This window comes from Schistocerca americana, chromosome 2 (assembly GCF_021461395.2).
Source record: "Schistocerca americana isolate TAMUIC-IGC-003095 chromosome 2, iqSchAmer2.1, whole genome shotgun sequence".
NCBI lineage: Eukaryota > Metazoa > Arthropoda > Insecta > Orthoptera > Acrididae > Schistocerca > Schistocerca americana.
Genome location: NC_060120.1, coordinates 2494154 through 2521814, shown reverse-complemented (window position 1 = coordinate 2521814; position 27661 = coordinate 2494154). Strand labels below are relative to the sequence as shown.

The following is a 27661-nucleotide window of genomic DNA, read 5'->3' as shown; positions in this document are numbered from 1 at the left end:
TCGTGTCAATGAGCTGGCCGTTTGCGATGTCGGATAGCAGCCCATAATGGCTCAGAAAGTCAATGCCCAAGATGGGCTCATTGATGTCGGCCACAGTAAAAGTCCACGAGAAGGTGCAGCGTAGAGATAGATCTAAATTGTGGCTTTGTGTGCCATAAGTTCTAATAGCTGAATTGTTCTCTGCTGTGAGGGAGAGTGCCTCGACCCACCTGCAGTCTCATAACATAGAACACGGGAATATCGAAAGGTCTGAACATATGTCGACAAGCTACCTCAAGCCCACACCCCGTTCTGCCACAAACAGTTCTTCGATACTGTACAGCAGCTGGGTGCACCTAGGTCTGGTCGCAGCTGGCATTTGGGTGCGAGCAAGGAGCAGCACCTGGTTTCTTCATTGCCAAAACGGGCATGGTACCAGCAGTAGCTGCTTTATGTGTGCTCTGATGTCTGTGGGGTACAGCTGGAGCGGCTGTTGATGGCTGCACGAGCCATGCCACCTGTAGCCTGATCTGCTGCTGCTGCGATGCGTGCTCCCCTCTTTCTGCGAGCGCACCGACCGGTCGACTTGCGTGGAGAGAGCTGCCACCTGTGTGGACAAGTTTTGCACTAGCTGGTGCAGGTTGGCATCAGATGTGGGTGTGGGAGGTGCATGCCGCCACGGAGGTGGGGGGACGGTTTTGTAACCTGCCACGGCCACGGTGCTAGGTGCCATTGTCAGCGCATCGTGCACCCAGTCGGCCAAGTTGGCGATGGCGTCCAGCTGCATCTCTGTCTGTTCTGCTATCACTGCCTGCACCTGAGCTGGGAGGCTGCGCACACAGATAGTGCATAACAGTGAATCTGGTATCGTGTCAGACTGCACGAGTCTCCGCAAGTGGTGCAGGAACTGTGAGGGCCTCCAGTGGCCGCATTCCTCTTGCCGTAGCAGTTGGTGGACTTGTTCTTCAGACGACGAGATCCGCCAGATCAGCTCTTCCTTGAGCTATTTGTAGGGTGACAGCGACGGCAAGGCAGTGATTGTATCCCACACTTCGGCTGCATAGTTCTGGTCGAAATGGCTCACTACATATCCAAATTTTGCAAAGGCCGCAGGTTACATGGTTGCTCATAAAGGCCACCTCCACTTGGTGGAGCCACATTACATGGTCACGCAGCCAAAAGGGCGGCAGCCTGATCAACACCTGTCCAGTGCTTGTGGGCACTCTGGCGATTGTAGGAGGCATCAGTGTGGTGGGGATTTGCATGCCAAAATTGTCCTGGGCTGTCTGTAGCTGCGCGGCGTCCGCACATGTAGTTTGTGCTTGTAGCTCACTCTCCAGCCCCTTGTTGCATGTGAGCAGGTGTTAAACAGTCTTTTGCAAATCTTCTAATGTCACCATCTTAGCTTAGAGTCGAGTCCTCACACAAGGGGAAAGCACACAATGAAAATAACACGACAAAGTAAAACACACAAAAAAAGAACAACACTAGTCAGTTCGCGAATGAAACAAAAACACACAGAAAACAATACAAAAAAGAGTTCGCTATAAAAAAGATAGTTTATCACTACGGAGCACTGTTCATGTGCGGGCGTGTACGCACCAGCCTACTCGCGGTTCCACATCGCTCATACCAACGAACATACGTCACCATGTGTTTTTAACCTCAGATCACGTCGGGGTCACCAGTGAAGTGGAGATGTGTGGTATCACCACTTACAGTCATTAACGTGCAGCGAACTGGCTTTGTGTGTGTGTGTGTGTGTGTGTGTGTGTGTGTGTGGAATCTTATGGGACTTAACTGCTAAGGTCATCAGTCCCTAAGCTTACACACTACTTAACCTAAATTACTCTAAGGACAAACACACACACACACCCATGCCCGAGGGAGGACTCGAACCTCCGCCGGGACCAGCCGCACAGCCCATGACTGCAGTGCCTTAGATCACTCGGCTAAGAACTGGCTTTATTGCTGTGCCCACGCCAAAATTTGGCGTAGCGTTATAGCTGCACTAGTGAATGCCGGGCATCGCTTACTTGTGTCGGCTGTGCTGTAGTTCAGCCCTTCATGCATTTGAATGGTGCGGCCGCCACAGTGTCAGATAGGATTAATAAGTCTTCACATATTAAACTTTAATAAACATATCTAAATGCAATGAAAAAATGAACTAGTAAGGTGATACAGCACAAATCTATTAAAAAAACATTATTATAAAGTTGTATGAATTTGCGAATATAGTATTGTATGGATTTAAACTCAGTCACTAGATAAGATAGAAGTTTAGAAATCACATTATCTCACACACTACATTCGTAACAAACAAAACACAATTATATCAATATTTATTTATTTTTTTTTTTTTTAAACACAATTATATAGTCACATGAATCTGCAAATGTAGTGTATATTTTCCTCCAGACTAGACATCCTTATGCATCCATGTGCAAACCTAAAAGTTAACAGTTTGAAAGTTTACAAGTTTGCTTTGTTTACCAGTCGCTTCTTTTGTCTTTACAGCAACAAAATTCTTGTTGTTATTGTTGTGGTCTTCAGTCCTGAGACTGGTTTGATGCAGCTCTCCATGCTGCTCTATCCTGTGCAAGCCTCTTCATCTCCCAGTACCTACTTCAGCCTACATCCTCCTGAATCTGCTTAGTGTATTCATCTCTTGGTCTCCCTCCACGATTTTTACCCTCCACGCTGCCCTCAAGTACTAAATTGGTGATCCCTTGATGCCTAAGAACATGTCCTACCAACCGATCCCTTCTTCTAGTCAAGTTGTGCCACAAACTCCTCCCCAATTCTATTCAACACCTCCTCATTAGTTATGTGATCTACCCAACTAATCTTCAGCATTCTTCTGTAGCACCACATTTCGAAAGCTTCTATTCTCTTCTTGTCCAAACTATTTATCGTCCATGTTTCACTTCCATACATGGCTACACTCCATACAAATACTTTCAGAAACAACTTCCTGACACTTAAAATGAATACTCGATGTTAAAACGCTTTCCTTGCCATTGCCAGCCTACATTTTATATCCTCTCTACTTCGACAATCATCAGTTATTTTGCTCCCCAAATAGTAAAACTCCTTTACTACTTTAAGTGTCTCATTTCCTAATCTAATTCCCTCAGCATCACCCGACTTAATCCGACTACATTCCATTATCCTCGTTTTGCTTTTGTTGATGTTCATCTTATACTCTCCTTTCAAGACACTGTCCATTCCATTGAACTGCTCTTCCAAGTCCTTTGCTGTCTCTGACAGAATTACAATGTCATCGGTGAACCTCAAGGTTTTTATTTCTTCTCCATGGATTTTAATACCTACTCCGAACTTTTCTTTCGTTTCCTTTACTGCTTGCTCAATATACAGATTGAATAGCATCAGGGAGAGGCTAAAACCCTGTCTCACTCCCTTCCTAACTCCTGCTTCCCTTTCATGTCCCTTGACTCTTACAACTGCCATCTGCTTTCTGTACAAATTGTAAATAGCCTTTCGCTCCCTGTATTTTACCCCTGCCACCTTCAGTATTTGAAAGAGAGTATTCCGGTCAACATTGTCAAAAGCTTTCTCTAAGTCTACAAATGCTGGAAGCGTAGGTTTGCCTTTCCTTAACCTTTCTTCTAAGATAAGTCGTAGGGTCAGTATTGCCTCACGTGTTCCAACATTTCTACGGAATCCAAACTAATCTTCTCCGAGGTCGGCTTCTACCATTTTTTACATTCGTCTGTAAAGAATTCACGTTAGTATTTTGCAGCTGTGGCTTATTAAACTAATAGTTCGGTAATTTTCACATCTGTCAACACTTGCTTTCTCTGGGATTGGAATTATTATATTCTTCTTGAAGTCTGAGGGAATTTCACCTGTCTCATACATCTTACTCACCAGATGGTAGAGTTTTGTCAGTACTGGCTCTCCCAAGGCTTTCAGTAGTTCTAATGGAATGCAGTCCACTCCCGGGGCCTTGTTCGACTTAGGTCACAAAATTCTTACTATACCTAATCTTGTCTCTTAACTGTTCAGATATACCAGAAATCGTGGTTCCTGTATCAAACAAACAGATCCCTTCCCGCTGATCAGTCTTAATCTCCATGTAAGGACACCCAAAACCTGAATTGTCATCTCTGTTGTCAGACACGTCATGCAAAAGATCACTTTTAGTTTCATGAAATTCTACATCCACACTGTCTTTACAGGGTTTTCTCAACTTCAATGCTATCATAGCATGGTTACACATGTTGTCAGTTATAGATTGAACATAATGAATGGATTCCATGGCACAACTAACATCACTTGCTACAGAAGGCACACAAAACACATTACTGTCAAAATTACACTTCCTGCTTAAATCTTCTTTCACTTCATTCCACCAATTTGGATACTAATTCTAACTAACCATGTTGTTGTTGTTGTGGTCTTCAGTCCTGAGACTGGTTTGATGCAGCTCTCCATGCTACTCTATCCTGTGCAAGCTTCTTCATCTTCCAGTACTTATTTGCAACCTACATCCTTCTGAATCTGCTTAGTGTATTCATCTCTTGGCCTCCCTCTACGATTTTTACCCTCCACACTGCCCTCCAATACTAAATTGGTGATCCCTTGATGCCTCAGAACATGTCCTACCAACCGATCCCTTCTTCTGGTCAAGTTGTGCCACAAACTTCTCTTCTCCCCAATCCTATTCAATACTTCCTCATTAGTTATGTGATCTACCCATCTAATCTTCAGCATTCTTCTGTAGCACCACATTTCGAAAGCTTCTATTCTCTTCTTGTCCAAACTATTTATCGTCCATGTTTCACTTCCATACATGGCTACACTCCGTACGAATACTTTCAGAAATGACTTCCTGACACTTAAATCAATACTGGATGTTAACAAATTTCTCTTCTTCAGAAACGCTTTCCTTGCCATTGCCAGCCTACATTTCATATCCTCTCTACTTCGACAATCATCAGTTATTTTGCTCCCCAAATAGCAAAACTCCTTTACTACTTTAAGTGCCTCATTTCCTAATCTAATTCCCTCAGCATCACCCGACTTAGACTACATTCCATTATCCTTGTTTTGCTTTTGTTGATGTTCATCTTATATCCTCCTTTCAAGACACTGTCCATTCCATTGAACTGCTCTTCCAAGTCCTTTGCTGTCTCTGACAGAATTACAATGTCATCGGTGAACCTCAAGGTTTTTATTTCTTCTCCATGAATTTTAATACCTACTCCGAATTTTTCTTTTGTTTCCTTTACTGCTTGCTCAATATACAGATTGAACATCATCGGGGAGAGGCTACAACCCTGTCTTACTCCCTTCCCAACCACTGCTTCCCTTTCATGTCCCTCGACTCTTATAACTGCCATCTGCTTTCTGTACAAATTGTAAATAGCCTTTCGCTCCCTATATTTTACTCCTGCCACCTTTAGAATTTGAATGAGAGTATTCCAGTCAACATTGTCAAAAGCTTTCTCTAAGTATTCAAATGCTAGAAACGTAGGTTTGCCTTTCCTTAATCTTTCTTCTACGATAAGTCGTAAGGTCAGTATTGCCTCACGTATTCCAGTGTTTCTACGGAATTCAAACTGATCTTCCCCGAGGTTGGCTTCTACTAGTTTTTCCATTGGTCTGTAAAGAATTCATGTTAGTATTTTGCAGCTGTGACTTATTAAGCTGATAGTTCGGTAATTTTCACATCTGTCAACACCTGCTTTATTTGGGATTGGAGTTATTATATTCTTCTTGAAGTCTGAGGGTATTTCGCCTGTTTCATACATCTTGCTCACCAGATGGTAGAGTTTTGTCAGGACTGGCTCTCCCAAGCCCATCAGTAGTTCTAATGGAATGTTGTCTACTCCCGGGGCCTTGTTTCGACTCAGGTCTTTCAGTGCTCTGTCAAACTCTTCACGCAGTATCATATCTCCCATTTCATCTTCATCTATATCCTCTTCCATTTCCATAATATTGTCCTCAAGTACATCGCCCTTGTATAGACCCTCTGTATACTCCTTCTACCTTTCTGCTTTCCCTTCTTCGCTTAGAACTGGGTTTCCATCTGAGCTCTTGATATTCATACAAGTCGTTCTCTTATCTCCAAAGGTCCCTTTAATTTTCCTGTAGGCGGTATCTATCTTACGCCTAGTGAGATAGGCCTCTACATCCTTACATTTGTCCTCTCAGCCATCCCTGCTTAGCCATTTTGCACTTCCTGTCGATCTCATTTTTGAGACGTTTGTATTCCGTTTTGCCTGTTTCACTTACTGCATTTTTATATTTTCTCCTTTCATCAATTAAATTCAATATTTCTTCTGTTACCCAAGGATTTCTACTAGCCCTCGTCTTTTTACCTACTTGATCCTCTGCTGCCTTCACTACTTCATCCCTCAAAGCTACCCATTCTTCTTCTACTGTATTTCTTTCCCCCATTCCTGTCAATTGCTCCCTTATGCTCTCCCTGAATCTCTGTACAACCTCTGGTTCTTTTAGTTTATCCAGGTCCCATCTCCTTAAATTCCCACCTTTTTGCAGTTTCTTCAGTTTTAATCTACAGGTCATAACCAATAGATTGTGGTCAGAGTCCACATCTGCCCCTGGAAATGTCTTACAATTTAAAACCTGGTTCCTAAATCTCTGTCTTACCATTATATAATCTATCTGATACCTTTTAGTATCTCCAGGGTTCTTCCATGTATACAACCTTCTTTCATGATTCTTAAACCAAGTGTTAGTTATGATTATGTTGTGTTCTGTGCAAAATTCTACCAGGCGGCTTCCTCTTTCACTTCTGTCCCCCAATCCATATTCACCTACTATGTTTCCTTCTCTCCTTTTTCCTACACTCGAATTCCAGTCACCCATGACTATTAAATTTTCGTCTCCCTTCACAATCTGAATAATTTCTTTTATTTCATCATACATTTCTTCAATTTCTTCGTCATCTGCAGAGCTAGTTGGCATATAAACTTGTACTACTGTAGTAGGTGTGGGCTTCGTATTTATCTTGGCCACAATAATGCGTTCACTATGCTGTTTGTAGTAGCTTACCCGCATTCCTATTTTCCTACTCATTATTAAACCTACTCCTGCATTACCCCTATTTGATTTTGTGTTTATAACCCTGTAGTCACCTGACCAGAAGTCTTGTTCCTCCTGCCACCGAACTTCACTAATTCCCACTATATCTAACTTCAACCTATCCATTTCCCTTTTTAAATTTTCTAACCTACCTGTCCGATTAAGGGATCTGACATTCCACGCTCCGATCCGTAGAACGCCAGTTTTCTTTCTCCTGATAACGACATCCTCTTGAGTAGTCGCCACCCAGAGATCCGAATGGGGGACTATTTTACCTCCGGAATATTTTATCCAAGAGGACGCCATCATCATGTAATCATACAGTAAAGCTGCATGCCCTCGGGAAAAATTACGGCTGTAGTTTCCCCTTGCTTTCAGCCGTTTGCAGTACCAGCACAGCAAGGCCGTTTTGGTTATTGTTACAAGGCCACATCAGTCAATCATCCAGACTGTTGCCCTTGCAACTACTGAAAAGGCTGCTGCCCCTCTTCAGGAACCACACGTTTGTCTGGCCTCTCAACAGATACCCCTCCATTGTGGTTGCACCTACGGTACGGCTATCTGTATCGCTGAGGCACACAAGCCTCCCCACCAACGGCAAGGTCCATGGTTCATGGGGCTTATTCTAGAATGCACCTTTATCTGTGTTATCATGAATCTGGTCCCAAACGAACTTCAAAAACTTTTCGCTTTTATTCTCTAGGCTCACATGTAACTCACTTTTACTGTTTGGTTCATTTCTCTGTGTGACATTAATGAAAAACTGTTTTGACTGGACTGTTATTCCATGACTCTCACTTACAGCATCACTTGCCTTACCTGTATTGTCAACCTCATTCACAGATAACTCTGAAACTTCATTACTCTTAAACATCACAAATATCTAATAGTCATGATCATCCTATTCCTCCAAAATTCCCGCAACAACAACATCACTAACTATACAAGTCTGATCTCCATCAAAATCACTTACCTCACCTACATTAATTTGCAATAATTTACCAGTCTCAGACCTACCAGACTAAGCCATTTCACAGCTCTCATTCACACCTACATAAAAAATACCACCTATTTCTGATCCAATACAGTCATCACCTGATTTACGAGTGCATAAATCAATAACACTGTTTTCTGTTAAATCAATAACACTGTTTTCTGATCAAGAGTAGAAATTATTAGTACACACTGATAGAAGTTACCATTATCTCTGATTCTGTAATTATTTCCATTTTGATTTCTATAATTCCAATTATTATGGTACATACTTCTTTCTACTGCCCTATCCAGCATTTCAACATATTGTAAAAATTGTTCAAGACAATTGTCAGATCTGTGTACTAAATCCCACTGCAAGCTTTCTGGTAATCTTTTATGTGCATCAATCAAGGTTATTTAGTCAGATCATTTGACAAGGTGTGTTAACTTTTTAAGTCGGTTCTTACAAAACTCTTTCAAAGTACCGTCCCTATTCCTATAATTAGGACCATTCAAAAATTCACTTTTAATTCTCCCTGTTCAGCTTCTGACCAAAATTTATTTAAGAAAGTTTTTTGCAACTTTGATGTGTTTCCCACAGACTTAAATTTAAATTTACCTATGATAGAGCTTTGCCTTCAAGACATCTTTTAACAAATTTAAAAACGTGAAGGGAGCTCCTCAGTCGGGGAACTGCAGGGTGAGCTGGAAGTCCAAAACATTTCATCAATGATGCAGATGCCCATAACAGGAAAATGTGGTGCCAAAGCCATAAAACCCGGAGGGGCAAGAGAAGAAAGATATTTGGTCAGATGAGTCTTGCTGCACACTGTTTCCAACTTCTGGTTGAGCGTATGTCCCAAGAGTGAAACATTGTAGGAGATTCTGTGATGATTTGGGCAGTCACATTGATTTACTGAATTGGCGCCGTGGTTACTGTGCAAGGTTGCAAAACTGCCAAGGACTGTGCAATCATTTTGGATTATCAGTTCCATCTCAGGGTACAATATTTGTTTGCCAGTACTGATGCTGTGTTCCAAGATAATAGGGCCTCTGTTTGGACAGTTTTCATCATCGAAAACTGCTTTTGTGAGCACAAAAATGAATTGTCGCATCTCACCCCCCGGCCACAAAAGTCAACAGACGTCAATATTATTGAGCCTTTTTGGTCAACCTTTGAGAGAATGATACGTAATCACTATCAACCTCCATCATCTTTGCCTGAACGTGCCACTACTTTACCAGAAAAGTGGTATAAGATTCCCTTGAAAACCATACAGGTGATGTATTCATCCATTCCAAGAAGACTCTAATCTGTTTTGAATGCCAGCAGCTTTACTGCTCGCATTAGACACGGAAAATATTTTTATGTTACTAGTCTTGTACTGCTATCAGAGCCCATTACAGTGTATATTACACTATTTGTGTCAATAATAGAAAAGTTTTCAGTTACAATAATGCTTTGAGGAATACTTTTCTTCTGCTGAATGCACCAGAAATAAATTTGCCAATTTGGTATCAAAATAAATCATGGAATAGGGATGATCACATGAATATAGGCAAATGTTCTTAGTTGTGACATTGATGGAGCTGTCAAGAATATTGTCCCACCAAATATTATTATATACCTTTTTTATATTGAAAGATTTGCCTAATAGATCCCATTTCTGTAGGAAAGCTTATTGTTATGCCACCTGTAGCATTGTCGGATTGTTGATGTTGGATCCATACCTCCTGAACCCACAATGAGAGTGGCTAAGAAACTGCCCAGTCTGAAGGATCTATGTCAGACATTAATTTTTCACAAACTCTGAAGTCTTCTCTACTCAGGTATTTAAGGGGATATTTTAGTCATTCCATGGTTTGAAGGAGGAGACCAAAACTGCCTCCCTCCTTGAGTTTTGATTTATCCTATCTGCCATATTTTATTTAAAAGTTCTAGAAGTGCTTCCTGATTGTGAGTGGAAAACAATATAAAATTCCTGACGATGTTTGTTGATGTAGACATAAACATAGATCATATAATAATATTTTCAAAGATTCTTCATTCCACTTTTTCTCAAAAAGTGTGCATTACACAAGTCATCAGCACTGCAGATGTTGAAATTATTAAAAATATATTTTACACAATACAAAACAGTTATTCAAAAATTCAGATCATGTCACAAAAACCTCTGCAGATACTCCGCAGAGCTTCATGTAGAAATTACTTTTACAATGTGCAGGCAACATATAAAAGCTAGAATTTGCAAACAGGCCACACCTGTAAAAACATTGTTGGCTTCCATTGTAAAATTTGAAGAAGAAGAAGAAGAAGAAGAAGAAGAAAGAACTGAACTAACATTTTTTTCAAAAAATACAGTATACTGAAGAAATGTGTTTGCCCTGTAGGCCTATATACATGATTTTTATGTAAGATTTTTCCACTGATGTTTTATGTGTTTCGGGTACACCTGTAGACAACCAGCTAGTGGTTTTAGAATGTTGCTCTGAAACTGAAGAGTGTTTCATCACTGATTCAAGTGAAGTCAAAATGTTGATGACAAATGAAAGCTGAAAGAAGCAGAAATTAACATAAGGAGAACAATGTCAGAATCATTCACTGAATTTGAAAGTAAAAATCTGCTGACTGAGCCAACCAATAACCCTAAGAGCATTTAATCGTATACAAAATTACGAAGTGGATTGAAATCATCTACTCAGTTACTTAGTGACCATACTGGTGTCGAAATGCAATATGTCACAGAGAAATATGAAGTACTGAATTCAGTCTTCCTACATTAAAAGGATGAACTGTCTTACTTATCTTCTATAGTGAAACAATTGTGTTGATGACTGATGACCTCAGTTGTTAAGTCCCTTAGTGCTCTCTGCCAACAATCATGTTGTTGTTGTGGTATTCAGTCCAGAGACTGGTTTGATGCAGCTCTCCATGCTACTCTATCCTGTACAAGCTTCTTCATCTCCGAGTAACTACTGCAATTTACATCCTTCTGAATCGGCTTAGTGTATTGATCTCTTGGTCTGCCTCTACGATTTTTACCCTCCATCACTAAATTGGTGATCTCTTGATGCCACAGAACGTGTCCTACTAACCGATCCCTTCTAGTCAAGTTGTGCCACAAATTCCTGTTCTCCCAAATTCTATTCAGTACCTCCTCATTAGCTACGTGATCTACCCATCTAATCTTCAGCATTCTTCTGTAGCACATTTCGAAAGCTTCTATTCTCTTCTTGTCTAAACTATTTATCGTCCATGTTTCACATCCATACGTGGCTACACTCCATACAAATACTTTTAGAAAAGACTTCTGACACTTAAATCTAGACTCAATGTTAACAAATTTCTCTTCTTCAAAAACGCTTTTCTTGCCATTGCTAGAATCGGCCTTCATGTGCCGTGTAAACATGAATGATGTTGAATATATTTTAAATGCTAACAGCAAAATAAAGCTGTGGGGACAGGTAATGAGTGATGCTTTGGGTAGCTCAGTCGGTAGAGCAATTGCCCGCGGAAGGCAACGGTCCCAAGTTCGAATCTCGGTCCGGCACACAGCTTTAATCTGCCATGAAGTTTTATATTAGCGCACACTCCGCTGCAGAGTGAAAATCTCGTTCTGGGAACAGAAAAATAAGTTACCAGGAAAAGTCAGCCGCAAAGGAACTAGGGTTGCAGTAACAGATCCTATGATTGAGAGAGTGACGAAATCAAATAAGTGTGACTGCGAGCAAACGTTTAGCAAGGAAGTGCACAGTTAGCACAAGTTGTTGTTTGGGTGCAGCGCAAAATACCTGATTATCAGCATGGAAGTAAATCCGTGAACTAATACCTCTGTTAGGGATCTTGTACATGTGTCTGAAAAAATGGAAACGCACGAAAACTCGCATTTATACAAAAATGCGAAACAGAGAGTTGCGAAATCTTACACATTATTTCGATATCGCCCTAAACTGTGCTTAATTATGTACAAAACAACAAAAACCCACAAGAACAATTCTTTCTTTTGTCAGGTAAGTTATGCGTCTTATTATTGTTGTTAATATTCACAGTGCCTGCGGTGGTATAAACTTGTTGATAAGCATAACTGTTATACAGGAGATGCTATTAATTTCACATTCTCAAATTTATCTGAATCTAAAAATTTGTGAATACCCAGAATCTATACTCACTTGCCGCCACTGACGATAACATAGGCACAGTCGCAGGTTAAGCAGACAGCAGACTTCGGTCCACTGCTAAGATACTGGGAAAAAGCAATCAGCCTCCAAATGATAACGGTTATAAAACATTTGTGCGACCAATCCTAGAATATCAATGAAGTGTGTGGGACCCGTACCGAATAGGACTAATGGGGATATCGGACATATACAAAGACAGTGCGTATAGTCAGAGGTTCGTTTGATTCTCGGAAATTCTGAGAAAGCTATTGTCAAATGATTGAGGAAAGGCATCCCCTCCCCGGGAGGGGACTAGGCCTACAACCTTTTAACCAGTTCAGATATATAGTCTGATGTTTTGGAACAGAGCTCGTGTCTTAACAGTATCGAATGAAAATGTAACTTCCTTAGCAGCGTACTCGAGATCACAATTCCCATCTTTGGCTTTAAAAAGGTCTCTTGCGTTTGATGAAGCAGTAGTATTAATGCATACGCAATCAACCAGCACTCTACACGCGAACGGAACGTGAAGCAAGCGTACTGTATGACACAGTGGCAAGCAGCCCCTAGCAAATATTTCTAAGTGGTTTGCAGAGTATGTGTAAAAATGTCCGCAAACAAATTAAATACATAAATTACGGGAGCAGACGTGTTCCCTTCTCCAAACTCATTTGACCTGGTCACGAATCCAGTGCAACCAGAGTTCATCGATCGTCCTGCGTAATATCAACACTTCCGTGCAGGCGAACCATGCTAGTGGGCATGGCCAGCTCCGTATCTACGTTATTTCCGAATCGGGGCAAAAGCTTGACAGTGGCGCCACCCCCCCCCCCCCCCCCCTCCCCACCTTACCCCACCTTACCCTCCTCGTGCGTTTGAAATAAGACGACAAAAATAAAAATCGTTTTTTCAAAAATACGTTGATTTTGTAGCGCAAATCTTTCAGAAGAATTTGATATATAAAACGTATATGTTCGAGGAATAAATGTAAGACATGTTATTTGGTCTTAAGTGCGCCAAAGTGCAGTGCCAGGCCACTTCACAAAGCATTTTTCTATCGCACGTTACTGTATTCCGCGCTGGGGAATTCAAACGCGTATATTTTGTAATGGATGCCATCAAACCTGTATTCAGGACAGTAAGATTAAAATGTTCTGCGGTGCTTCTCCTGCTGTCAGTCGCCTGGTTTGATATCCTACACCTAGACTCCTTAAAAAAAACTCAAAATTAATACTGGGTAGGATTATTTGTACCCGGGAGAATAAGAACTTTTGAAAATTTGCACTCTTTGTGTCCTATTAGCTAATAACTTTCTCGTTTGTGTGACGTAAAATTGAATATAAGAAACATAAAACCTGTAAAGACAAGAGACAAGCAAGACGGTACACATTTCTTCCGTCCTTAGATCCCAAAATTTTTTTCTCTTTAATCTTGCTACAGCTTTACATTACGTTCTTTCCTGTCTGCGAAAGAATGTATTACCTCATCAAAGTTCGTCAAACGTTTTGCTAGGTGAAAAATCAAAATGTCGTTCTTTAATACCGAAAAAGCTGTTAATACGAATAGTACCCAAGACTGGTGTGGTTTCTCAAGTTGATTACGTCTGTTTTGTCACCGTCTGTTAGATAAAACGAAATAGGCCTTTCTAATATTGCAGCAATTGTAACACACACTAAATAAGTTAGACTATTTTGGCACATATAGTCATTTTTATGTACCTCATTTACAAAAATAACACGACAGCATATAATTCGCGAAGTACCAATATCAAATGCCTATTAGGCCTACTGCAAGCAAAAGGTTTTATGTTACCTAATAGTTTAAAATTTCATTTATACGCTCCAGTTTCTCAAGCATGGGATCGAAAAGCTGTAGTACGAAATTTTTGTATAAATTTGGAATCGTCATGTTGTTCCATATACTTTGCGTGCTGTCCCTGTTTCTTCTCGTTCCTCGTTCTAACAAACAATTTTGTCATCACTAATTCTCTAGCTATTCCTACCATTGTCAAAACTTATTCTCCGGTTAACTTCACTAGCCCTTCCAGAATCAACGTTTTAGTTACCCCGCGTTTATTCTCCGGTTCACACAACGCGTTTTCCGCGCTATTCCGAGAACTGAGCTTAAGCGGCTGCTAACCGGGGACTGTACAACTGGCCCTTAGTAGTGTAGCGATCTGGCAAAAATTTTCTGTCAAAATTTGTTTTCTTGGATATACCGAGAAGAAAATATGTAAACTTTGTCACATGTTATTCCGTTTCTTATGTGTTATTCCGTTTACTTCCACTCTGGTAGTCTCGATCTAAGGATTTCGCTAATAATTATAACAACTCCGATCGCTCGCACACCCAATAAAACACATAAGCAAGTAGCGATTGTCGTCCACCGTGCGTGTTTATTCGGCTCAGCTCGTATAGCCCCGTCTCCTTTTGTCTGCGGGAAAGTTTATTATTTCTAGATGCGACGGGGACTCCCCTGGCAGAGGCATCACGTACATTATGCACGCATTCAAAAATCAACTTATGATTCGTTCAGAAATCAACTTAGACTGTGTTCAAAAATGTTCGAAAACCACCATGGTGTATGAAAGCCAACGAATAATCGATAGCCAACGTGGGCTGGATGCTAGGCGCTTCGTGTCACAAGGTTCTTTTCTTCAAGAATATGAATTTAGCGCCCCCTGAAATTGCTGCTCGGGGCAGACACCCCGGTTTGCCCCTACTAGATCAGGGCCTAGGAATGTGTAGCAATGTAGACAGAGCATTTCTTGGGTTGACTTTAGCGCTGTGTATAATGAAAAGATAGAAAACAAGACGCTGGTCCAGGGAATGGTTGAAAGTTAGAGATAAATACATCGATGAAAACGCGCCGAAGGAAATATTGAACTCAGACCTTGATGATTGCATCAACTTCCTCCGCAAGTACAGTCACTCTTTTAGTAACTTTGTAGAACTACCTAGCAGTTACACTGAAAAAGGCGACACAGTTATGCGAAATCTGATGTCTTCTATTTGTTTCCCTAAGGAAAGTTCATTAAAAAATACACTTGGAAATTATATACGTCGTTCATGGAAGAATAGGAGATCATTGATTTTTTTATTATTTTTTTATTTTACGCACTCCCGCTTGCATGTTGTGTCTAGAATATTCATTTTCTTCTTCACGTATTCCTGCGTAATATAAGGCTGGGAAAGACGCAACACCTCTACCATTTCGGTTATTGCCAGTCCTCTTTTGTTTTTAACTTTGATCGTGTTTTCCACAATTGTGGAAACTCACAATACAATGAGATAAAATTGTAATAAAAACTCTTTCTCGCTAAACATGCGCGACGAAACATTAGCAGAAACAGCGTCCGCCCTCTTCAAATCGACCATCAATCACAATGTCTTTCAGATACGTTAAACGAAATCTTTCAAAGACACACGCTGCCAAATAATTTGACAAAACTGGTGAAGTCTGAACTAGGAATATTTTTCAAATTGTTTGATCGTTTATAGGGGTCTTTAGATACAGCATGAGTTAGGTGTGTTATTAACATGCAAGGAAAAAAGTGGAGCCGCATCAGGTTTCGAGCCACGGCAGACAGTGACGTCACTCATCGCGGCGCATCGTATTCAGCTCTCTTCTGGCGTGGTCCACTGCGACGCACGGGCGGGAGTCCTGTGGAGGGGGCAAGGGCACTTACGTCGCCTCCCGCGCGAGTCAGCACGTGACCCTGTTGTTGTTCGGCGCCTTGGCGTGTCCTCGTGCCTCTCTTGTTAAAAGGTAACTACAGTACTGCTAGTCATTTCCTCTTTACTTCCGTACTGATTAAATTCCTATAAGTCTGCATCTCAAACACCTATGTGCTGTTCTGCATAGCGTGATACATACGCATGGAACAACTCTTCTTAGCGCCTTTGTGCTAGTGCTGTAACACTCATATCTTTCGCTCTGCTTGTTGAGCCGTGTGTCAACAATCGTCCTAAGACCCGGAGACCCTGCACTATTATAAGTATGTCTCAATATGCTTCTTTTCACTAATCTAAAATCCTGTGGACAGTCGAGACCCGCGACGGCTTGCAGATTCAGCATTACTCTACAGGCCACAGGTATTGTAGTAGACTAAGTGGAACACAGCCGGCTATACTTAATCCAGAAGTCTAAACGCTTCAGTCGAAACGGAGAATTCCATTTAACGCTCTGGAAGTGGGGGGAAAACGTGAAACCTATGACCTCACCAGTAATTTGAAATCTCTTGTCTGTCGGGCTGTGATACAGCGCCACATGCGATCATCGAGCTACCAGTATGAATTGATCGGTCGAGTTGGTATGACTGTACGATAATGTAAGGTGCTTTTCCACTACGGTCGCAGGTTCGAATCCTGCATCAGGCATGGATGTGTGTGATGTCCTTAGGTTAGTTAGGACTACGTAGTTCTAAGTTCTAAGGGACTGATGACCTGAGAAGTTAAGTCCCGTAGTGCTCAGAGCCATTTGAACCATTTGCTTTTCCACGCTCACCTAATCAGGTACAGGCTGTTGGCTAATCTTTATATAACCAAGAAAAAAATAGTTTTGAAAACGTATTTTGTTCAGTTTTAGTTATGCAAGTAAACACAGGGTCGCCCTCTGTCCCTTTATATCGCGACCGCCACCATTACGGACCTTCTTGTCCCGTCATCCCGACAAGACCCTATTTTGTCCTGATTTTGCAAAATACTATTACGAGCTCGCCTGAAGTACTGAAATAACACCATCTGTTAGCGCAGCATGTAAATAAAGCCTCGGTTAATTTTATTTATCTCAACAAGTTTATGTTGACGAGGTTGTCTCACAGATGTGTATGCTACATTGACGATGCAAGCACCTTCTAGATGTAGTGCTATAATTCGAGAAACTAGCAGACTTCTCCATTAGTAAGGGGTTGGAACTATTTAAGCAGCGCCACGCGAAAGAATCGAGCAGTTCCCATTGGAACAGCGATCTGCTAAGACCATTGTTTCCAAACGTAATGCGAACAAAGAGTGAAAGTTACTAATATCTGAAGTGTTTACTGCGGATAGATAGGGCATGAAGTGTATAGTGACTTGTACTTCGATGACTAAAGTGTTATTGTCTATTGTTTACCGTCTAATCAACTTATCATAGCTTACGAAAATGCCAAATGGTGGAAAGAGGAAGTTTCACTTTATGGAAGATTACACCGAAGAGTGGTCTTTTGTCAGGGAAGGCACTACGGATCAGCTTATTAAGCTGTCAAGCATCATCAGTCCTTCATTTCTCTTGACTGTACCGTAAATCTGAGTGCCGCGATGGATCATGATTCCAAAATCGCCGCAAAGTAGTCTGTATCTAGGACCAAAGCTATAACGATTGTTAAAAATAAGTGTCCCAAAACAAGAAGTTTCATTTTACGGCATAGGCCCCGACACATCGAACCACAAGTCAGAAAAGGTATTTCCTTAAAATGTTCAGCACTTTACTGAATCTGACGGAATCCAACACAAGCTGTTGAAGTTTTATTCGCTGAATAACGAAACATCGGAGAAAACTGCAAAGTTTTGTCTAGACACTGTAAGGAATTCTATTAGATGAATTAACCGCTTTGTATGGAGACAATAGCATGCCATTATTGGAGGGCTTCATTGACACGGCCAGCGGAATGTGTTTCACCAAATTAAAGAAGAACTAGGAAAAAATTTAGAAAATTGAATGCCGTGCCAATATTCTCCACAATGCTATATCAAGCGCTGCTGGAGTCTTTAACCGCCGACGTTACAATAATGGTCATGAAAACATTTATTTTTAATATACACGGTAAGGACAGAGAAGCTTAAAGTCTTCAGCTTATACGTTGATGCCAGTCGTCAGACTCTTCTCTCTCACCTAAAAACAAGATGGGGGCCAGTAGTGCTCGCAGTTGAGAGAATTCCATTAAAACAAGGTTTGATACCGAAGACAGGCCATCTGAAATAATTTCAGATTTTTTTCCAGTACTCCGATCAGTGAAATTTACTTCATGTTTCTGCAGTCATATTTTGAAAAGAAATGTAAAAAAAAACTTGGAGACGAATATAGTCTCGATAAATGAAATAGGAAATATATTTATCAACAGATATCTGAATGAAAGGAAGACTGCCAATTTTATTGGCATGCGAGCCAAGATGAATTCGAACAAATTAAAGAATGAGAACCCTGACCAAGAAATAATTAATTTAATGTCGAAATCTGAGGAAGAGAGAATGGCTTTCTATATCATAGCATTTGATTACTTAGAGAAATTGCCTGCTTCTTTTAATTAGTAGAAGGATGACGCTATATGAAACCCCAGATTGGGTGATGACTGAAAACACTGTTCTATACCTGACTGAAAATGGTGTGTCGGCTTTTAGTTGACAATTGTTTTCAGGAATCTACGTATCTGAAGAGCTTTTTATAAACTAAGCGTGAGTCGGAAGAATGGAAGTCTAAACACTCTGTGGAAGAAAGATGGATTTACTTTCTTAAGGAAACCGAGAATCCTGACCGCAAATGCCAACTGCTAAAATTATGCGAGTATTTGTTTCCTATTCGCGCACACAACGCCAACATGAAAGAAATAATCGAATGCTGCCAGGGACTGTGGAATTAGTCTTACACTGTCCGTTTAACTATCAGCTGGCTTGCATGGAGTTTTATAAATATGTAAAAGGGAAAAAAGCGTCACCGAAAAGGGTGAAATCTTCAGGAAATGATGCACCAGCTACGTCAGACGTAACAAGCTCCATGCAGTTGTACTCTAAATTTTTTACTTCGTTTCTACAACCCCATCTCAAAGTGTCCCAACGAGGTCCCAGATAGATGCGGCAAATGCAAGTAAACATAAAAAAATAGAAAGCACGAAACTGATGTAATACATCCATTAACGTGATAAGATGTGTTTTCCAAGGAAACAGCATGTAGTAGATGACATCAAATCTAATAGGAGAGAATAGTACAAAGTGAAACAAAAATTATAATTTTGATAATTTTGTGCAAATTACTTCTTACAGAAAAAACTTTGTATTTGTTTAAAAGAATAATTCCTTATCAACATTTTGGAATGAAAAAAAATAATTTGGCAAACTAATTAACAAATGAACTTACAGTTTTAAAAATGTGCCGCAAGTGTTTTGCTGTGTACTATGCACAGTACACAGTGAAACACTTACGATTTTTCGCATCATTAATGAACAGCCTATATCACACATAAAACATTAATGCGATGCTAAATATAAATACAAACGTTTAGACTACAATTGGAGATGAAGAAGCTTGCGCAGGATAGAGCAGCATGGAGGGCTGCATCAAACGAAGTCACTGGACTGAATACCACAACAACATCAACAAGCTACAATACATTTCACTTCAGTGAACATCAAGTCTACCAAAACTGATTGGACGTAGAATACAATCTTTTGGTAGCCGTAGACAAAGCTGAAGTCAGAATCATTGCAGTGTCCTTATGTGATACACAAACTGTGCCTTCTGCTTCTGGCTACACAAAACCGTTTTTTTTTTTTTTTTTTTTTTTTTTTTTTTTTTTTTTTTTTTTTTTTGTATGGTATGAGACCATATATTCTTCATCACCACCTTCAACATTTTAGTTACAAAAAACATGTCATTTTACCAAAATATAATTGCTACTCACAAAATCCCAGTTCAAATCAAAAAGATTTTAGTATCCTGCCCACTCATCTAACATAGTGTGCCTAGGAAGCTGTTTGCTCGTATCGCTAGACAACAATTCAAGCAAATCGTATTAATGCAGTTTATTACAGTAAGATAAATTGATAATACTTAACTTTGCGTATTCACAAAGGTGTGTCGCAAGCAAGTGGCGACAGGCAAATAAGCAGTGTCGTTCGATGTATACTATTTCAATGTAAGCAAAACAAAACACTTCGTAAGTCACTGCTGTAGCCTTGTAAGACGGCTCGTCTGCCACTGCGGCCGCGGCTAAGCTGCGCGTCTCTTATATTCTCTTGACGCAGAGACCGCTCCTGTCTTGGTGTCGTCCTAGTCAGCGTACTATTGGCTGGCGTCTCACAGCCGACTCTGCTGTAACGTTCCAGACCGTCGCTGCCGTCACAAACATCTAGTGATGAACTGCCCTCAGACTCATCAGGTGAGACATCTGTATTACCTCGTTCGTAACTTTCGCTTGAAACCCTTTTACTTACACGTTACTTAGTTTTCTGCTTGTTAGTCTCTTCGTACGTTTTCCTCTTTTTCTTTTAGCTTTACCCTTTTCCTCAAAGCTTTTTTTCTTCAATAGCCGACATCTCAGGTGTTGAAGTCAATATGATGCTTCTGGGATATGAGTGTCTAAATCGGAGGATCTTCTGGGAAGTTACGAAACTCGTTCGATGAGATATATGGGCTGCTGGTTCTAGACTTATGAGTGTATAAACTTCAACTGACTGCCTCAACATTTTGCATATCGTCTTTCCAAGTATTTCGAGGGGTTTCTAAGCACTTTGAATCAAATGGCTCTACTGGATTAGGCACACAATGAGAATTTAGAGAGTGGTCTGAAACTGCAGTCACAAGGAAATCCGACTCGTCGATGATCTTGCCATTCAGTGGCTGCATTCCACATCTTCTGAAATCAGAAGTTGCATTTGTTGGTGTCATGCCTTAAGCAAGCTTTCACCAGCAAATTCCGCAACTTCAGAAATTGCCATAGGCATCTGCGAGTCTACACTGTTTCACTATGTACTGTGTGCAAGTGTTCAACTGTGTACTAAAGACACGATAAACCAAAAATATTTTTAAGTTTCATAACCTACGTATGTACCACATCTGAAACTGGCCGTTATATAGCTAATAGTGTATATAAGATCACAAAATAGCAAATTCTTCTTACCTGTGAGTATTACGGAAAATATTAAGTTTATAAATAGATGCTCATTGTAATTCCTGACTACCAAAAGTACCGTGCTTTACTGTGTAGTGCTCTCCTCTACGCCTTTTCTCAAAATTTGCAGCAGCCTTTTCCTCCACTTCGATCACTATTAATATTGGTTATTTTTGTAGATGTCCAACAGAATTTTCTCAGTCGTTTCGATTTTTTTTCTGATGTAGATTTTTGGTTTTCGTTTCATACCACAATATGGGGCAATAAATAACGTTTTTGTAAATTGTTCTAGCTTTTTTCATAACTCTTTGCATACACTGGAATTAATCATATGAGCATGAAATATTAGATCGTTGAATCAAAGAGTGGCAACCTTATTAATATTAGTAACATAAAAGATATAATTTGCACGTACAGTTCAAAGTGATTACCCTTTAAATATGAAGGTAATCTATCTTAAAGATGCTAACTACGTAAGTAGTAATCATTTGAGGTATAATAAATTTTGTGTGCTTCTCGTCAAATTTAGTTCCTGGCGCACGACACGTTTTCAGACGCACGTAGCCAGTTATTAAAGAAATTCAACTTTCAGAATTTTGCCCCTTGGAAAATTTCTGCGGACGCCTATGGACGTGTTGATAGTAACTGAAACAGTAGTGATCCTTGTGTTGTGTTAGCCCATTACAGGGGAATCCGCATTTTCATGTGGATTCCGAACCGCGGTGCTACTCGACAATTTCACTAAGACAAACAATCCAGAGGTGAATGAAGTGGTAAGTTGCAGGTAAAAATACTAGGAGCAACCAGAGATCGAACCGGAGACGTTTGGATCTGTGGTCTAGCACTTTACTATGGAGGTAATAAATTACAACACGTAAAAATAATCGTCTTTAGTTCTTTTCGACTCATGCTATCATTTTTAATTTCTCGATTTTATCCTGAACAGTTTTCTCAGTTGTAAGGAGTTTTTGGCAAGTCTTACCTTTTGTGGTTGGTTGGTTGGTTTAAAAGGAGGGGGAAGGGACCAGACTGCTTGGTCATCGGTCCCAACCTTTCGTGCTATTGGTTTGTGATGGCGTGGAGCTTGTGTAAGGCTGAAGCAGATCACCTGCAAGGAGCGAAATGGAGGAGTTACACCATCAGAGAGAAAGGCTGGCCAATATACTGTATCGGACAACCACGCATCCAAATAAAAATTTAGAAAGTATTGTAAAAGAGATGTGAATTTCATCCGTATCGCACAGAAAATATTTCTGTAGTGAACTTAAACAAGATGCAGTGCGGTACGATAATTCCGTACTTGTCACAACATGCGACATAGTTGTTTTCTAAGACTAATAAGCTTTGCCTGTATCATCTTAACAACCACATCTTTATTCCACCCCCGTACTGCACTTAGGAGAAAATATTTGCCTATTATGCGTTGACCTTCCTAGAACACAAGTAGCGAACTCTACTAGAAAGTATAAAGTCTTCTAGACAGTAGAAACTCTTCATTGGGATAACCGTAGATGACATGCTTAACATGCCGGCATTAGTTCCTTGTTTCCAGTGTAGTGGATTGATGTTCGTCTTTTGCAGATACTATTTGATTGTGCTTTGTCAATGTCAGATTAATGCACAAACACACATAACAACAGCGAATCCATTGTAGCGTGCCTGTACTCTAACGACGATTGTCGGTGATTTCCGTGATTTGTGAATAATGTGTTATGTAAACGAGGTCCTTGTCATGCAAAATCTTTAGAGCGTTCGTTTTATAGAATGTAATATGTAATAAATAAAATGGTGTATTATGTTTAGCATGCAAGGTTTAATACATAGAAAGACTGTTAATCTCTAAAGAGTAAAATTATTGCTGTAGATTCCATCGCCACAAAAAATTCAGTACTCTTAAGTTCCCTTCAGATATTTATTATCTGCTCACACATCTGAAGCGCTAGTCCGTTATAATTATCAAGTATTCAGAAAAACTACGCTTTCACTGTTTTCTTCCTACAAAGTATTTAAATGACAGTAGAAATGACAGTAAAAATTGAATCAGTAGTTGAGAATGGAACGAGACAGGGCTGCAGCCTGTCCCCGATGTTACTGAGTGTGTACACTGAGGAAGCAGTAAAGGAAACCAAAGAAAAATCTAGAGTCGAAATTAAAGTTCAGGGGGAAGAAATAAAAACTCTGAGGTTTACCGATAACATTGCAATTCTGTCAGAGACAGCAAAGGACTTGGAAGAGCACTTGAACGGAGTAGATGGTGTCTTCAAGGCAGGATATAAGATCGACGTCAACGAAAGCAAAACAAGAATAATGGAATGCAGTTGAATTAAATCACGCGATGCTGAGGGAATTAGATTAGGAAGCGAGACACTTAAACTAGTACATGAGTTTTGCTATTTGGGTATCAAAATAACTGATGATGGCCAAAGTAGAGAGGACATAAAATGTAGACTGGCAAATTCACGGGAAGCGTTTCTGAAGAAGAGAAATTTGTTAACATCGATTATAGGTTTAAGTGTCAGGAAGTCCTTTCTGAAAGTATTTGTATGGAGTTGTAGCTATGTGTGGAAGTGGGAAATGGACGAAAACAAGAGAATAGAAGCTTTTGAAATGTGGTGCTATAGAAGTATCCTGGAGATAAGATGAATAGATCACGGAGCTTTTAAGGAGGTACTGAACAGAGCTGGAGAGAGAAGAAATTTGTGTTACAACCTGACGAATTCTGAGACATCATGCTGTCATTAATTTAGAATTGGAGGAAAGTGTGTGTAGGTGTGTGTGTGTGTGGGGGGGGGGGGGGGGCTAGCTCAATATCATAGAGGGAGACCAAGAGGTGAATACAGTAAGCAGATTCAGAAGGATGTAGGTTATGGTAGTGATTCGGAGATGAAGAGACAGGATAGAGTAGAATTCAGAGCTGCATCAAATCAGACTTCGGACTGTAGACCACAACAGGAACCAGTACGAGTACTTCAAGTGGCGAGAGTTTGACGTTTCGACACCAGCAAGAGACATTCCTGACTGATAAGAAGACACTGTCGTTGTGATCTTCAGTCGTAAGACTCCAAACTAAATCAATTTGAACATGCACACTGTAGTCAAGGCTTCGTCTCCTACTGCAGCCGTTGCCCCCACAATTCCGTCCATTTACACATTAAATATTCCTTGATTTCTCAGGATGTGTCCTATTAACCTGTGCCTTATTTCACTTAAGCTGTGCCATTATGCTCTTTTCTTTCCAATTCGATTCAGTAACTCTTTATTATTTACTCGATTTAACCGCATGTCTTCAACAATCTTTTGTAGCAGCGCATATCCAATTTCGCTGTTTATACTCTTATTGTATGCAGTGTGTATTGTCCGCATTTCACAAACATGTAAAGAAACACTCCAAACAAACACTTAAAAAAAACTTCTTAACAATATAACGTACGTTCAGTATTAACATGCTTTTCTTTTCCAGTATAGCTGCTTCTCCTGCCATTGCCAGCCTGTATCTCATATCCTCTTTTACTTTTGCCACATTGCGACTGGCACTGTGGGTAGCACGGGACAGCGGCCCGGCCATTCTGATTCAGGTTTTACGTGCTTTCTTTGAATAGCTTAAAGGCTAATGGCAGGACAAAGCCATTTTCCTTCAGTACACGCTCATGTATTACTTTCAGCGTTCCAGTTCTTAATCTAAATCAGTCAGCAATATCTGACTTAATTCGACGGAACTCCATTAGTCTTATGCTTGGTTTATTCATCTTATAACATCTTTCCAAGACACTATCGATTCCGCTCAAAAGATCCAAATTCATTGCTGTCTCTGGTAGAACTAACTCGTCGGCAAACCTTAAACTTTTAATTTTTCTCTCCCTGAATGCCGGCCGCTGTGGCCGTGCGGTTCTAAGCGCATCAGTTTGGAACCGCGTGACCGCTACGGTCGCAGGTTCGAACCCTGCCTCGGGCATGGATGTGTGTGATGTCCTTAGGTTAGTTAGGTTTAAGTAGTTCTTGAAGTTCTAGGGGACTGATGAGCTCAATAGTTAAGTCTCATAGTGCTCAGAGCCATATGAACCATTTTTTTTCTCCCTGAACTTTTAATCCCGTTTATCAGTATCTCCTTTGTTTGCGTTGTGATTGCTCAACGTACAGATTATTAAATAACTGTGGACATAGGCTAGACTCATGTCTCCGTACCGAGCGAGGTGGCGCAGTGGTAGCACACTGGACTCGCATTCGGGAGGACGACGGTTCAATCCCGTCTCCAGCCATCCTGATTTAGGTTTTCCGTGATTTCCCTAAATCGTTTCAGGCAAATGCCGGGATGGTACCTTTGAAAGGGCACGGCCGATTTCCTTCCCAATCCCTCCCTAACCCGAGCTTGCGCTCCGTCTCTAATGACCTCGTTGTCGACGGGACGTTAAACACCAACCACCACCACCACCATGTCTCCGTCTCTTCTCAGTTACTGCCTCTTTCCCATGTTCTTCGGCTCTGATCGCTACAGTCTGGTTTCAATACGTGTTGTAGATAACCAACCGCTCCTGTATTTTGTACCTGCAAAACGTCACAGCTGCAAACTTGTTATAAATATATTCTTCCCGTCTTTTAAAATGAGTCGTTCATTTCTTCGAAACCATAATTATTCTTCTCTCAAGTCCCCTTCTGCTTGTTTCTGCAGAAAATTCGTCTCAGTGTTTTACAACCATACTTAGTGAACGGTTGATTCATTAATGGTCACAACTGTCAGCACTTCCTTTTATTGGTGCTGGACTGCTACAAAATTCTCGAATCTGAGGGCATTTCGCCTGTCTCATACTTCGTGCGTGCAAGCAGTATAATTGATGAAGGAGGAGGAAAACGTAGTGGGCTGTGTCACTTGAATGCGAGCAGTCTCGGTCTTTGTCTTAAGTGATTTAGGAAAGTCAAGATGACGGGCTAGAAGTTGGACCTCATTACGTTCCGAAAGCGCCGCAGGTGAGATTCAACAACGAGGAGGATATCAACATAATGTGCCGCTTGACGTCGATGTTTAGATCTTAATGCTCTTGAAATTAACGGTTTCATTTACACTGATAGAGGCAGGTAATGTTTGGAAAGACTTCTTTAGTGTCGATATTTTTGACCATAGTCCTGTACATCCATTTCAGACGTCTTGTCATTGTTATCACTGTTGACATGAACTTTACTGGTTAACCAAGAGCTTTAAGTCGTTAATCTCTTTTTTTAATACCTCGCAGAATACTGACTGACTAATGCAACTAGTCTGTTCGCTGTTTATTTGCCACAGTTGGGTATACACTGTACTACCGCTGTTGTTGGCACTGTAGGTCAGAGGGCGGCAAGTAATATTAGATGGGGTCCGGAACTTTTGAAAATTTGTATCGAAAAAAAAACTCATATTCCTTACTAATTTTTGTTTTGATTTTCACTCACAAAGTATTATGAGATACGATAGATAGGCATGACTGTATTAAAAATCAGTGGAAGAAATTACATTTGCGGTCTTTAAGTCAGTTTTCTAAAGTTAGGTTCACGCAGGGTGCTTATGGGAAGAGTGTCTTTCGAGATGAATGGCCGTTAATCTTGAGCAATATTATTTCTTTAAAAAATTCGTTTTTGAAAATGAAGTTTCACTATGTTTGGAGCCGAACTTAGCAGCCAGGTAAACGGCAATTTTTTTGCAATTTTCAAATTTGTCTGTGACATGTTTAAAATTCTTTGGAGGATGTCTTCCTGCAAGTCTGTTATCTGCATCTGGAGTAAAGGCTTTGAAAGACAGAACAACTTCGCAGCCTCGTAGGTCCATTCTGCCGCTGTAGAAAATTCAAAAGACGATTTTAGCAATCCCGACAACTTCTCCAACGTTGCGAATTCTTGGAATCTTGCTGCAAACTCCTTGCTAACTGTAGTATCTGACATAGAATCTGAAAATACTGCAGTGTCTATTTCAGATTTATTTTTATATTCAAGAATTGTTGAAAATTGAATAAATTCTTGACTCGCAAAGTCTTTTTCAGATATGTATAGATTGCAAAGGACAGAAGATACACATTTATCAGACAACGTACACATTTCCTTGTAGTTCGGTACTGAGCGCCTTTAAATGTTTGAGAATGAAGAAGGAAGACGTTACTAGGAACTCCACATGCTTCCTTGCTTCTTGCAAGTTGCCGTAGAAGCAGGTCACTTCTTGTTTTATTTGCCAAAACGTTCAATCACTTGACCTGTATTTAGCCAACGAACACTTGTGCTGCAGTAAGTCAGAAAGCGCCGAATCACACTCGGATAGAAACTCTTTGAACTGTCTGCGCTGAAGAGCAGAAATGGACCTCAAAAAATTAATCAACTTGACCTAACTATCCTTTACTTCTTTCAGAGTGGACTAAGTTTCCTGCAAAGGACTGCCTGGTGAATTATGCACTAATGAGGTAGTAGCCCAGGATCCTTATCCTTGATGCCCTGTGCTAGTCTCTTTCTTCGCCGATTATCGCTGGGGTCCCTTCCGTTGAAAGAGACACAATTTTATCAAAACTAATGTTTGATTTTGTCACGAAGTGATCAGAAGTGCTGAATAAATCTTCTCCCATGCATCTGGCTCCAAGTATCATTTCGCATTCAGAACAA

The 27661-nt window shown here is 40.5% G+C and overlaps 1 protein-coding gene across 2 annotated transcripts in view; it reads left to right on the top strand.

The window, feature by feature from the left end:
- Positions 1-15839: 15839 nt before the first annotated feature.
- The window catches only part of LOC124595990, a 106013-nt gene continuing 94191 nt past the window's right edge, over positions 15840-27661 (top strand). For both annotated transcript variants that reach the window (XM_047134937.1, XM_047134935.1), the window contains exon 1: positions 15840-15954. The gene's annotated coding sequence lies outside the window, so the exon portion shown is untranslated. The remainder of the gene's footprint in view (positions 15955-27661) is intronic.